Raw genomic sequence first — 12,801 nt, 5'->3', positions numbered from 1 at the left:
TAGGACTGAGAACAGTACCTGTGTTCCAGGACTCTGCGTCTATGGTGTCTGCATTTGTCCATTTGGCCTGGTCACCTTCCTTCTCATGAGAGCAAGGCTGAAGGTTCAGGCCACTCCTCTTCCTCCTGATCCCATGGCTTCCACCTGCACCCCCCCCCCAGAATGACACACCCCATCCTCCTGTAACCTGTGAACAACAAACTGCCTCTTCAGTGACACCCAGTCTCTAATCTGTGGTCTCACCACTCTTAATAATAATGAAAACAATAATGAAATATGGATTTTAAAATATCAAACACTGCCAGATGCCAGTGACTCACGCCTGTAATCCTAGCTACTTAGGAGGCTGAGATCTGAGGATCACGGTTCAAAGCCAGCTTGAGCAGGAAAGGCTGCTTATCTCCAATAAACCACCAGAAAACCAGAAGTGGTGCTGTGGCTCAAGTGGTAGAGTGCTAGCCTTGAGCTGAAGAGCTGAGGGACAGCGCCCAGGCCCAGAGTTCAGGCCCCATGACCAACAAAAAACAAGAAAAAACAAAAAAAAAAGGAAAAAGAAACAAAAATCAAGCATTGGTGAATTCCTCAGCTGTAACACTACAACACAAAAATAAGACCTACCTTATGGGATGAGGAGGATGAGGGTTGAATGAACTAGCTAATGAGTAGTTAGAGATAGGTGTGGTCACTGTCAGGTCTCTAAGTTCTTGGTCTTCCAAATGTTCTTTAAGTAGTTGTACCAGGAGTTGCCATTCAACAAAGCAGTTTATGAATACAATGAATCTTGATCAACGTCATCTCTTCCAACATTCTCACCTCTTCCTCCCAACCCACCCTTTCCCTCATTCTTCTTAATTTTGTAGGATATACATTGGATTTTTGACTACATTCTTTCTTCATTTGCCTACCCCATCCCCTGGCCCCACTCCCTCCCGCTTTCAAGTTTTCTCTTCTATCACCGAGAGGGAATCAGGTGGCACAGGCCAGCACAAATGTAGTGCCACTCAGAACTTGTAAAGCACAACACCACCCCAGTGGTGATCCTGAATTCCTGCCAGGGGACAGCTCCAAGCTAAGCACACCTCAGCATCCCGACCATCAGCATCCTCCAGATCCCCACTGATCAGATGGAAGAGCTGAAGGTCAGAGAGCAGAAATCACCAACATCACTTAGTTCTAGGACATGCTTTTAGAACTAAGTGACAGAGCCATTCCTTCTTGAGGGATAGAGTCTCTGTTACCATGGTAGAGTGGCAATATTCCTGTTGGGGGGGGAGGGGGAGGAACCCATCACTTTTTAAACCAAGGCTTGGTTGGACCCATGGATAGGATCATGGCTGATGGCTATTAAGGTGTGTACTTCCTAATCTAGTTCCACGGGATGTTAGAAAGTCATTAATGTGTTGTAGGTCTCAATCCCAGTGTCCTAAATAGTACATGCTTGTCCTCCACCAGTGGGTGAGAATGGTGGGCTGCCAATGTCACAGAAACTAATGGGCAGTGCTGGCTCTTTTGAAGAGACCATTAAGCAGCAGCCATCAGGGAGCTAGGAAGGGGAGGAGGATGGAACTAACCATAATGAAAATGTGAATTAGTCCCCTATCCAGACCTCAAGCAGTTCGTACTTTAGTAGGTGTCTCTGGTCCAGTAGTGCTGTCTAACGCAGTGAAAGAATTCTGACATGATGATGTTAAGGCAGGAGAGCTTGGGCTGGGAAAACCAGAGAAGGCTTCTTGGAGGAGGGGCCATTGTCATCATCATTTGAACTGTTGTTCAGTAGAGTCATGGTCTCCTTCCCCTTTTCCTAGGGGCAAAGTACATCTCTCCTCTGCTTGAAATTAGCCACATGAGTGCTTTGGCCAGAGGCTGTTGGTGACCATAAGAGGAAGTGGATGTCAGTGGGCTTGGGCAGAGAGTTTCTTGCTTTCAGTGTTTTAGACAAAGGTCTCCTTCATGACATTATGTATAATTACATTTTAAATGGCTGCACACTGCTCTGTCCTTTAAATGTATTATAACATATAATAGCTTTATTATAGATATTTTTCACTACTCAAATGATCATTAGAATGTATTTTATTCTATCTCTGGCTATTTTCTTGGACTAATATTTTTAAATTGGATTTGCAATAAAAATTAGGAAAACAGTTAGGGCCCTTACCAAATTAATATATTCCTATCAGAAGAACTAAGCATTTTCATATATTTACTACTGGTTAATTTGTTAGTTTGTTAGATGTGAAATAACTTTTTCATTCTAGCTTTTATTTGCTTGTCTTTCATTATGATGTGGTTACTTTTGTTTTGTAACGTAAACTCCTCTTCTAAATTTTATCTGGCTCAACCCATTTTCCTTTAAAGCTATTTTCCCTTCATTAAGGTGTCTGAATTACTTATACATGAAGGCTAATAGCCCTTTCTCTGAATATATACATATATATTATATTATATATACACATATTTATGCATACATATGCACACGTGTATATAATCCCCTGTTATTTTGTCAGCTGAGAAAGCTAACTCTTGTGTCTTCAGCAAGATATGAAATTAGATAAGTGTGTGTGAATAATATATGCACATATTATATATGTAATTATATTTTTGTGTGCAGACATGTATGTAATATATATATACACATATATATGAACTTATTCACACACATATATATGCATATATATGTATATATATATATATATACATATATATATACTTAGGAGTGAGGAGCTTCAAGTTACTGTTTGTCTATAGCCAGAAGCTATCATAGCTCTGAGCAAACAATTGGCCTTGAATTTACCTTGGACAGATAATAACTAGTGGATGGTAGAACACAGACTAGGAACAAACTGCTCAGTTTCAATCTCAGCCTCAGCACTCAAAAGCTGTGGGAGTTATTTGACTTCTCTGTATCTCATTTCTGTATCTGAAAAATGGAAATAGCCATGCATGGGCCTCTGGGCTATTGGGAAGGATGCATGCCTTTTTATATCTGTGTAATTGGTGAGTTGATGCTGTTTGATAAAGGACCCCACAGTTAGAGCCTTACACCAATTGTGAGGATAGCTCAGAATTCTGTAGACTTGCAGTTCGAAGCGGGGCTTAATTTAGTGATTCTGCACTAGCTCCAGATGATGTAGCTGGACTCTCTTGTACATGCTTGGCTGTTTCCTTGGCTCAGAGCTGGCTCAGCAGGAGAAGGCTTCGTCTGCTTGACTCACTTCTGTTCCACGTGGTCTCCCATCCTCCCACAAACTAACTTGTCTTGTTCACATAGTGGCACCAGCACAGATTTGATCTAAGTTTTTCAGATCTATTAGCCAACAGAGGGCCTCTGGGCATGCCTGGGGTTGAGTAGAAAGGCATTAAACTCTTATCTCATTAGATCAGAGAGCAAGGGCCAGACACTGATGGCTCATGTTTGTAATCCTAGCTACTCAGGAGGTTGAGATCTGAAGATCATGGTTCAAAGCCAGCCCAGGCACAAAAGCCACCAGATAAACAGAAGTGGCACTGTGCTTCAAAGTGATAGAGCACTGGCCTTGAGCAAACAGCTCAGAGACAGCCCCCAGGCCCTGAGTTCAAGCCCCATGACCAATAAGAAGGGGGGAGAAAGAGAGGGGAGGGAGAGAGAGCAGTGATGAGCTTTCAAACTTTCATTGAGCATGAGCATGATTCCCCATCTTGTAGAAGACATGGCGCTGTGTTAGTTAGCTTTCTCGTTGCTGTGACAAAGTACCTACTTGGTGCACAGCTTAATGGGGGAAAGATGTGTCTCACTCAGCTTTATTGAGCTCAAGTTTATTTAGCTCATTTTCAGAGGTTTCAGGTCTGGAGTCAAAAGAGTATCATGGCAGCCAGAGAGTATGGAAGAGCAGCTCACCTCACGCAGAAGCAGAAATGCAGAAAAGGAGTGTGGACAGGGACAAGATAAAGTCCCCAAGGACATGTCCCCTACACACGTTATTTGCATCCTTTAGCTATACCTTCCTCCTTCACTCTCCACAAGTTACCACCAACCCTTCAATGCCTTATGGGGAAAGGACACTTCTAGTCATTCTATAAGAGGGGCCTAGGGAGACATCGTGGCAGGGCAACTCTCCACACAGAAAGGCGGTGCACCCCAAAGGTACGGGACCTGAGACCACCGGATGTGCTGTGGGTGGCATGCACTGATCACTCTCCAACACACCCTCCTTCCTGTCTGGCAGACCCTTTGGCATAGGCTGACAAGATGATGAATGATGTACAGGGAGAAAACAGGAAGTTCAAAGCTGAGGACTAATTGGCTGGGGCAAGATGCCAACTAGAGGAGAGCCAGCCCCCGACCCTGAGGATGCCCTAGCCTGTGGTGGAGAGGAGCCTGGAAGGCTGCTAGCATTGCTCAAACAGAGCCAGAGCCATGCTGAGAGAAATCACACAGTCACTCCTGACCTCCTCACCAAAGCAGCCCCTGGTGAGTGCAGTACACCACCAACCAGCCTCCCTCTCAGAAGAACATGTTGCTTAAAAATATGTCCACCGGCAAAGATCAGAAAACTGAACCCAACAGTGGCTCCAACAGACAGGGCCCTATTTGTGCACGTTGAAAGAGGTTGGAGGTAGGGAGCGTCTCATGTCAGCTTGATGTTCAACCACAAAAGCATAGATCCACGCTGCTTTCGGCCATGTCTTCACTATCTTTGACAGTTGCTCCTTGTGCTCATAGGGTGGCTGAAGTCGGTCTAGTGATAACACTCATTTCCACAACTGCCAGGGAAGTTGGGAAAAGGGAAGTGCGATGCCACTATTAGTAGAGTTTCCTTATTAAACTAGATCAATTTTGACCCATCCTCTGAGACTTTGATGCATTGCTACCATGAACAAAATCTGGACTGTGCAAGAAAAGAGAAGGAAAATGAACATTGAACAGGCAGCTGATGTCCCAATTTTCAGAGTGAGCCATGTCAGGGTCTAGAAGATGGTATGGGCACATGACACTTGCTCTATTACCTCAACACTCACACCAGGGCTCTGAGCCTGTTTCCTTTTTGTGGGAAGGAAGATGACAATTTAGTGTCAGTTAACACAGCGGGTGACATGTGAGATTTCTTAGTAAACGACTGAGCGGTAAGGAAAGTTCCAGACATGCCAAGGCTCAGACCATCGTGGGAAATGTGGATACTGTGGAATCAGATTTCCTGGCTCAAGTCCTCTTCTCCACGTATCTGCTATGCAAAACCTTCTCCCAGCATTCTCTGTAGCGCAGGTCAGTAGCATCCCTCCCTGAGGATGTTCTGCGTGGATTAGAGGAGAGTGTGAGAGCATGGAGAGACGGCCCTCTATCATGCTGCTGTGTTTACAGACATCTAGCTGCCCCTTCTCCTGCAGTTCAGCTACAACGACTTCAGTTCCCACCAGCCACGGTCCTCCATCTTCAGTTTGCAGGAGGCTTTTCTATGTCGACAAAGGAATAGGAGACTTCACTATCGCAGCTAGAAGAACCCCTTCTTGTCTCCTGAGTCTCAGTGGCTTCCCAGCCCATAAGATAGGTACAGAGACCTCAGCCCTGCGCCTCCACTGCTCCTTATAGGGTTTACCCCTCTCTCCTCCCTGCCTGCTTGCTTCATACTGCTTGGCCTGGTGGATCTGCTGCCCTGCAGCTCCCGCAGAAGTCCTAGCTCTTTATTTCTTGCCAGCCTTCCCACTCAGGACTCCGCCTCAGCAGCTCTTCGGGGGCTGGCATTGCCCTCCATCCACCGGCAGCTCCACCTGCCTCTCTGCCACTCCAACCCTACTCATCCTACCTGGTCCATCACACAGCAAACCTTGAGAAACTGAAGCCCGGACAAGTCTTACAACCACAGCACCTGGGCAGTGCCCACATACGGGAGGCCCTGTGCCAAAGCTGAATATCTAGTACAGCAGCTGGCAAGGTCACAGTGCTCAGAAGGGCCACAGCCAAATGTCAGAGGCTCAGTGCCATTTCATAAGGAGACTTTGCTGGGCATTCTTGGCCACTGGGTAGAGGGAACTTGCCTGAGAAAAGCATCAGTTTTTCTCAGCATCAGATGCAAAGCTTTCCCTAGGGAGGAGGGGAGCAGCAGGTACAAGCACAGACTGGGGGCAGGCTGAAATGATGCGGAAACTACCTGCAAGGACCCACTGGCTAAGACAGGCACGGCACAGCACAGGAGGAGACCCGTGCTTCTCTAGAACCACGGACCTTGTTAAGATGTACATTCTGACAGTGGTGGATCTTCATTTATCACCAGCTCCCAGGAATGCTGCTGCTTCTGTGCGTCCGCAGACCATGCCTGGAAGAGCAAGACTTAGAAGACTCTGTGTTCTGAGTCAGCTCTGACTGCAGGACAAACCCCAGTAGTAACAGTACCCCAGCCTACCACCACCATGACGGCGACCAGTGAACAACACCAAAACGGTGACAGCAATCGCTTAGTTCTTACAAGGTGGCAAGCACAGCTGTCATCACTCTCAATGCCTGCTTGTCTCTCCCAGGTTGTGGATGAAGAAGCCCGACAGGAGAGGCAACATCAGCCAGGCTAGAGCTCCTGCTTGGAAGTAATGCAAAGCCTCCTCTCCTAGGACCTGGGAAATGACCTGCCACACATAAAGTCCATCTCCAGCCTCACAGGACAGACAGTTCTAGCAACGTGTCAAACCTCCCTTGACATTTCTGATGGCCGCAATCGAACTGAAAAGTACTTTTTGTAAGTCCTAAGCCACACAGCCAAAGAACAAGGTATACATCATGAGAGGGGACAGATAGCATTGTTAGGAACAATTCTGTCAGTGGCCAAAGCACCAACTTCCTGCCCTCGCAGCGGAACTTACAAAGCATCCTGGAGGGATCCCAGATGCCCACAGAATCAAGACCTTTATGGTCCTACACACTTTCCTTGGTCATATAACCTCAGAGTGCCAGTCCCTCTTCCTTGTCTGGTGCATCTTGTCTGTTCCTTCGCTTTTCCTGAGGGCTCCCTCTGAATCAGCTGATTGCCTCCCAAGTCCTCCTCTCTGGCACTGGGAGTAGGGTGGCCAAGCTTTCGCAGGTCCTAAAGGCTGAGGAACAGTAGGTAGAAGACAAATGATTTTAGAGGGAAAGGAAGGGAAAAGAAGAAGTTGGCACATTAAGTATCAGTGTTATGTCAATAAGGATCGCACAGGTCAACTTCTTTCATTCTCAAACAGCTGGTAGGAAAAATTGACTGTTTGCCACAGAATTTACTCTTTTGCAGAAGAAACCACGGCCATTTTATTGTTGATCCCCAGAGGGCTAATGATCCAGAGAGACTGGGACTGAGCTTTAGCTGGCTCCTTGCCCCAGGTCATTCCCATCACCTTCCTACCTGGCAATGGTGCTCCCGCTTCTCAACGTAGTAAGAATGGTAGATTCTGTAGAACCACAAGGCTGTAGAAGGCAACAAGAGACATTTATTTATTTCTCAACCATCCTAAGCTTGAGTACAATGGCAATATTTGTATAGTTTAGAACAAACATCACTCAGTGGCTGTGGTCTTTTACTTTTTCCACTTCTAAAAGTGGAGACAAGTTATTTACCAAATAGTTGGACAGCTTCTTAGACTGCTGATTTTTGGGAAAACATGTCTCTTAATGGCACATGTGATGTTTCCCTTTGTTGACATCTTGGGTTGTTTGTATGCATCCAAAGTGGAGACCAGTGAAGTGGGTCTGCACAGGCCTGATAGGAACAAAAACTGAAGGAGTGTGTGTGTGTGTGTGTGAAAAGTTGGGGCAATGCTGCCTACTAGAACCTTCTATGGTGCTAAGAACCTTTGTAGCTGCAACACTTAATGAATCTGCCACTGGCCAGTGTGACTATCAACCCCATTTAATGTACCTAGTGCAGCTAGGGGACTGAATTTCAATTGTCTTTAATCATACTTAATGTAAAAGGCTACATAGGTTTCATGGCTATATCCAGTAAAACACTTTCCAGAAATGAACATAAACTCTTCTCAGCCAATTTCTTCCACACTCTCAATACCTCACGCCTGGGATTCTGTGTTTAGAGACTCTGGCATGGTGGAAAGGAGGGCTGGAGAGGTCATATCATGACACCCACAAAATATATGTGAGCCTTGAACAAATGGCTTGATCGTAGTGATTTCATCTATGGGAACAGAAATGTGAGCCTGTGAAGATTAAATAAGGTAGTGCCAATGGAAGAGCCTTGTACTGTTGGAAAGTCCATTCAATTTGTCCAGTTTATTACAGTGATTCCATAGCAAATCATTTTTGATAGTAGTAAATGGAAGTGCTCAGCCTGCTGTCCCCATTGCTAATCAGTAAAGGCCGATCAGAACTGCACTGATCAGGTCTGAGATGCAAGCAGCCTTCTCCCTGATGTTCTAATTCTGAAATGAATCATCCTCCAATGTTTTTGTTGTCCACTCCTGTATACTTCACATTTTATAATCACACCTACTAGATATCAAGAGGTAATTTGAGATGTTCTCTATAGACTTATCAAGTAATCACTTGTACTGGTAGTGACCTTTGATGGCTTTGTAACAAATTACCAAAGACTCAGAAGTTTCAGATAAAGTGCATTGTCTCATAATTTCTGTGGATCAGGAATCCGGAAATGCCTTAGGTAGATGGTTTTCATTCAAGGTATCTTGTTAAAAAAAAAACACAAAACTGTTCTCTGCTTGTTTCCTAGGGCTGATGTTATCAGTCATTTAAGACTTGACCGCAGTCGAGCTTCTGAGCTCACTCCTGGGGTTGTTGGAAGGTCTCTGTTCCTCGAGGGTGAGGCCTCTTCAGAGGCTGTTTCAACACTGGAACACGTGAGCAACTAGATTCCCTCTCTCCAGGGCCAACCCATAATGCAGCCACTAATTCAGTGTCTGAAGAGACACAGCAAGGTTACATGCAATGCAGAAACCACAGTCATTTTGTAATTTAATCTCTGTGTAACATCCTGAGCCCTTAAAGAACTTAAGCTGCATGTCTTTGGGGACAAGTATGAAAATACTGTCTGCCTTTTTCTTCTTTTGTTGGAAGTGCTGGGCTTTGAACTCAGGGCCTCACATTTACTAGGCAAGCACTCTACTTAAACCACACCCTAGGTATTTTTTAAGGTTGTTTTTCAGATAAGGACTTTTTTTATTAGCCAACTTTGGACTACAATTCTCCCATCTATGCCTCCCAAGTAGCTAGGGTCACAGGCCTGTGCCACCGTGGCTACATCTTTATGGCCAAAACCTTACTAATGATCCTACTAAACAAACCTTATCTTTACTGTCCCAGTTAATCTAAGCTTTATCTGTCCAACTGCAAATCACAGACTTATGTGAAAGTTCTCTATCTTATGCCAATTTTCTGTGTTCAATTCACAGCCAAGCTCCATGTTACAACTATATGAAAGGAAAGGGAAAGGAAAGACAGGAGAGGAGAGGATGGGGAGGAAGATGGGAAAGCAAGCCTACCTGTCTTACTCACTTCAGACAAGCTCAACCCAAGACTCCAGGCCTGGTTCCCAGGCTCAATCTCCTTTCCATGATGACGCATTTGTTCCATTCACACACATTTTTGCATCGTGGTGGTATGTTGCTCACAATTTTAAGCCTTTATCTTCCACAACAACCATTCCAATGGAAAAAACACTCCAAAAAGTTCCAACAAACCCTGCAGTATGAGTCCTATTTTCTCTGATTAGCCTGGGTCACAGCACTCATGGTCCAGGCGTCTCTTGCAGTCAGGAAGATGCACTTCTCTGGGGGGCCTTCCTCAGACACCCAGCCCATCCATGAAGCCTGGCTGTAGAGAGTCAGCCCCATCCACAAAACATGCTCTGATAGTGCAGGACACGAGGCTGCAGCGGTGAACCAGCAGTGAAATATTACAAGCAAAAGAGGAAATGCATGTGGAAAGCTGAACACTGAAATGCACACCCATGGCTAGATCATGGTAGGAATTTAGTGATGTTAACTGAATCATAGTAGCTAAAGATAAACCATCTTTTGTTGGAAGTCTACAATGTGTCTGGACATAAGTGCCAAATAGTTAATCATTTGAATAGCTTATGGGTGTTTCTAAAACGAGAATAGAAGGAAGGAAGGAAGGAAGGAAAGAAGGAAGGAAGGAATAAATGAATGAATGAATGGACATGTGGTGGTAGTTTCTGTTGATGGATGAGAAAAACTCAACCCAGAATAAGGAGCTCTAATTCTTTGCATAGGCCCAGGTACATCTTAGCTCACACTTGAATTGACAGAAGTTGACAGGAAAGAAAATCACTTTCAGGGCAAAGCAATGCCAAAGGAAAAATAAATTCACTGAAGTCGCATTCAATGTGGCTGAAAGAAGCTCAAGTCTGTAATCTCGGGGAGGGAACTGAAGTTCGGAGTCTGGGTAAGAATGAACTTTTCACAGTGGTTGTCCAGCACTAGTCCAGGGTCAGTTCGCCACCCTGTCCTGCACTGGGAGAAAAGGGACAGGACCATGCATGAGAAAGAAAGAGCAGCGAGGCCTCCTGGGCACCCAGCTCTGCAGAGATTGTCTGGGCTCAGAAATGACCATTTCGTCATGCATCCCAATGGATAGGGGAAAATGGCATGGGGCCCAGGCTGTCTTCTGAACAGGTGGGTGTCTGCAAGGCCAGTGCACAGAGGAATGGACAGCACCTCTGTCTCCTTGATGAAAAAGTGTCCCTCTGGCTCACAGGTGTAGCCATCTGGGCCTTTCTTTCAGCATTTCAAATGTCGTTTTTCTACAGGAACCCTGAGGCATATTTGACTTAAATGACACCAAATTCCTGCCACAATGCTGCCAGCTAAGAATGGCCATCTTTGTTTACCCAACAGAAGGTACTGGCTCAAGACAGAATCCAACTATACCCAAAATCAAGATCTTGTTCCAGGGGAGTCTGGAGGCAGAGCTCCTGGTCCCTCTTCTCACCGAGGCCTTCGAAGAGCCCAGAAGCAGCTCAGCAGCAGCAGCAGCAGCAGCAGCAGCAGCAGCAGCAGCAGCACTCAGTTCTTTTTATACCCCCTCCTTCTCACTGTGCCAGCTCAGATGAGCCCTAGGCTCAGTCCTCAGTTCTGCCATTTGCGTGATGCTGAGGAAGTCACTTAGCTACTCTGGGTCCCATTTTCTTGTCTGCCTAATGGAAATAATGACATCTATTGTATAAATAACACATTGACTCTGCCTTCCATTGCTTCCATGGTAAAAGTAGTTTCCACATCCCTTTGAAGCCAGACTGAGGGACTTCTATTTGTAAGTGGAATTAGCAGATGCGAAATTGCAAGAGAAGTGTGACGTAGTGTGGCGGGTTTTGCTTTGCTTCTTGCAAGCTGTCCTACCCTGCTCAGCCAGGGTCCTAAAATGGGAGATATTGCAGGGAGAGTTCCCTGGACCACCCTAGAGCTAGCTGAGAAACAAATCCCTGTTCTTGGAAAGCAGAGTTGGCTAGTGGGCCAGCCGGTGAAGAAGCGTCCTTTGGAACCTTATCAGAAATGCATCATTTTATTCTGCATCCAAATCTCTATAATCAGAAACACTGGGTGTGGAGCATCTTTATTGTTTTGCACAATCCCTCCCTAAGGTACTTTGATGCAGGCTCAGCTTTGAGATCTACCGCTATATATCACTGACCTTTGGGGAATGCTTGTTACCACAGCCAATGTTGAGTTATACATCTGTTCTTTGGAGTTACTATGAAGACTCAGTGAGACAGGATGCAAAAGTTCTAGGAAGAAATTTCTTCCACTCTGAAGCTTGACATCCAAAATCCCTTATAATGTCATCACTGAGATCACTACCGTCCCATCCAACCCAATGCTCCAGAGAGCCCCTTCTCCTTGCACACCAGAGCCAGAAAGAAGCTTTGGGAGGAGCAAGTACAACTCTGGTGTCTAAGGTGAGACCGAGAGAATGAAGTCCCCATTCCCAGACTCGAAGCCAGGCACCCAGTGGGGAGAGGATGAATCAGGCACATTCATGACATCCTCAACCACTCTGTGTGTCAGGACCCGGAGGCTTCTATTGTCACCTCTGGTATTAATCCCCATGTCCCCAGGCGGCTGGCCCAAAAGGCCATCTGGATCTACAGCACATTTCTGTCCAATGTCTCAGATCTACCCTGGATAACATAGGATACGAGACATGGGGCCACAGCTCTGACACAGATGAAGAAAGGTACAAGGTGACGCTACATCAATGCCTCTGATCAAAGCTGTGGGTGTCTCTGAGGGACACTGATAGTTAGAGTGACTTCTAACCCTAACGTGTGTGTGTGTGTGTGTATGTGTGTGTGTGTGTGTGCGTATGAGAGAGAGAGAGAGAGAGAGAGAGACAGACAGACAGACAGACAGACAGAGACAGAGAAAGACACAGAGAGACACAGAGATAGACACAGAGACAGAGACAGACAGACAGACAGGCAGAGAGAGAGGTCTTTCTCTGTGGTTAGTGATGGAAAAGGTTCTCAAACTGACTTTTGTCCCAAGGTAAATGTGTCAACTTAAATAGCTGACTGGTTTAGAAGGACTAGACCAGTCACCTAGATCTGATCACTCAGTCTGCCTCTCAACTCTGTTGTCATCAGTCCTGGGCTGGGGCTCTGCACATCATGACATCTGACAGAAACCTCATGGCCCTGGAAGAAAGAGAAGGCACCCCAAACTTTCCCAGCCAGTTCAGAAGTCCCAGACATGGGTCCCTTTGACCTGCCTGGGTTACATCCATTTCACTCATTCCAGCTATGTGGCTGTGGAAACAGGTCATGAGGCACCACGGGACGCATGCCAACGCCATGGGAACAGCCGATGTATACA

Source organism: Dipodomys spectabilis, unplaced genomic scaffold (assembly GCF_019054845.1).
Source record: "Dipodomys spectabilis isolate Male_0828 unplaced genomic scaffold, ASM1905484v1 ptg000264l, whole genome shotgun sequence".
In the NCBI taxonomy this organism is placed as follows: domain Eukaryota; kingdom Metazoa; phylum Chordata; class Mammalia; order Rodentia; family Heteromyidae; genus Dipodomys; species Dipodomys spectabilis.
The sequence above is the reverse complement of the archived record's forward strand: the minus strand, read 5'-3'. Positions refer to the sequence as shown.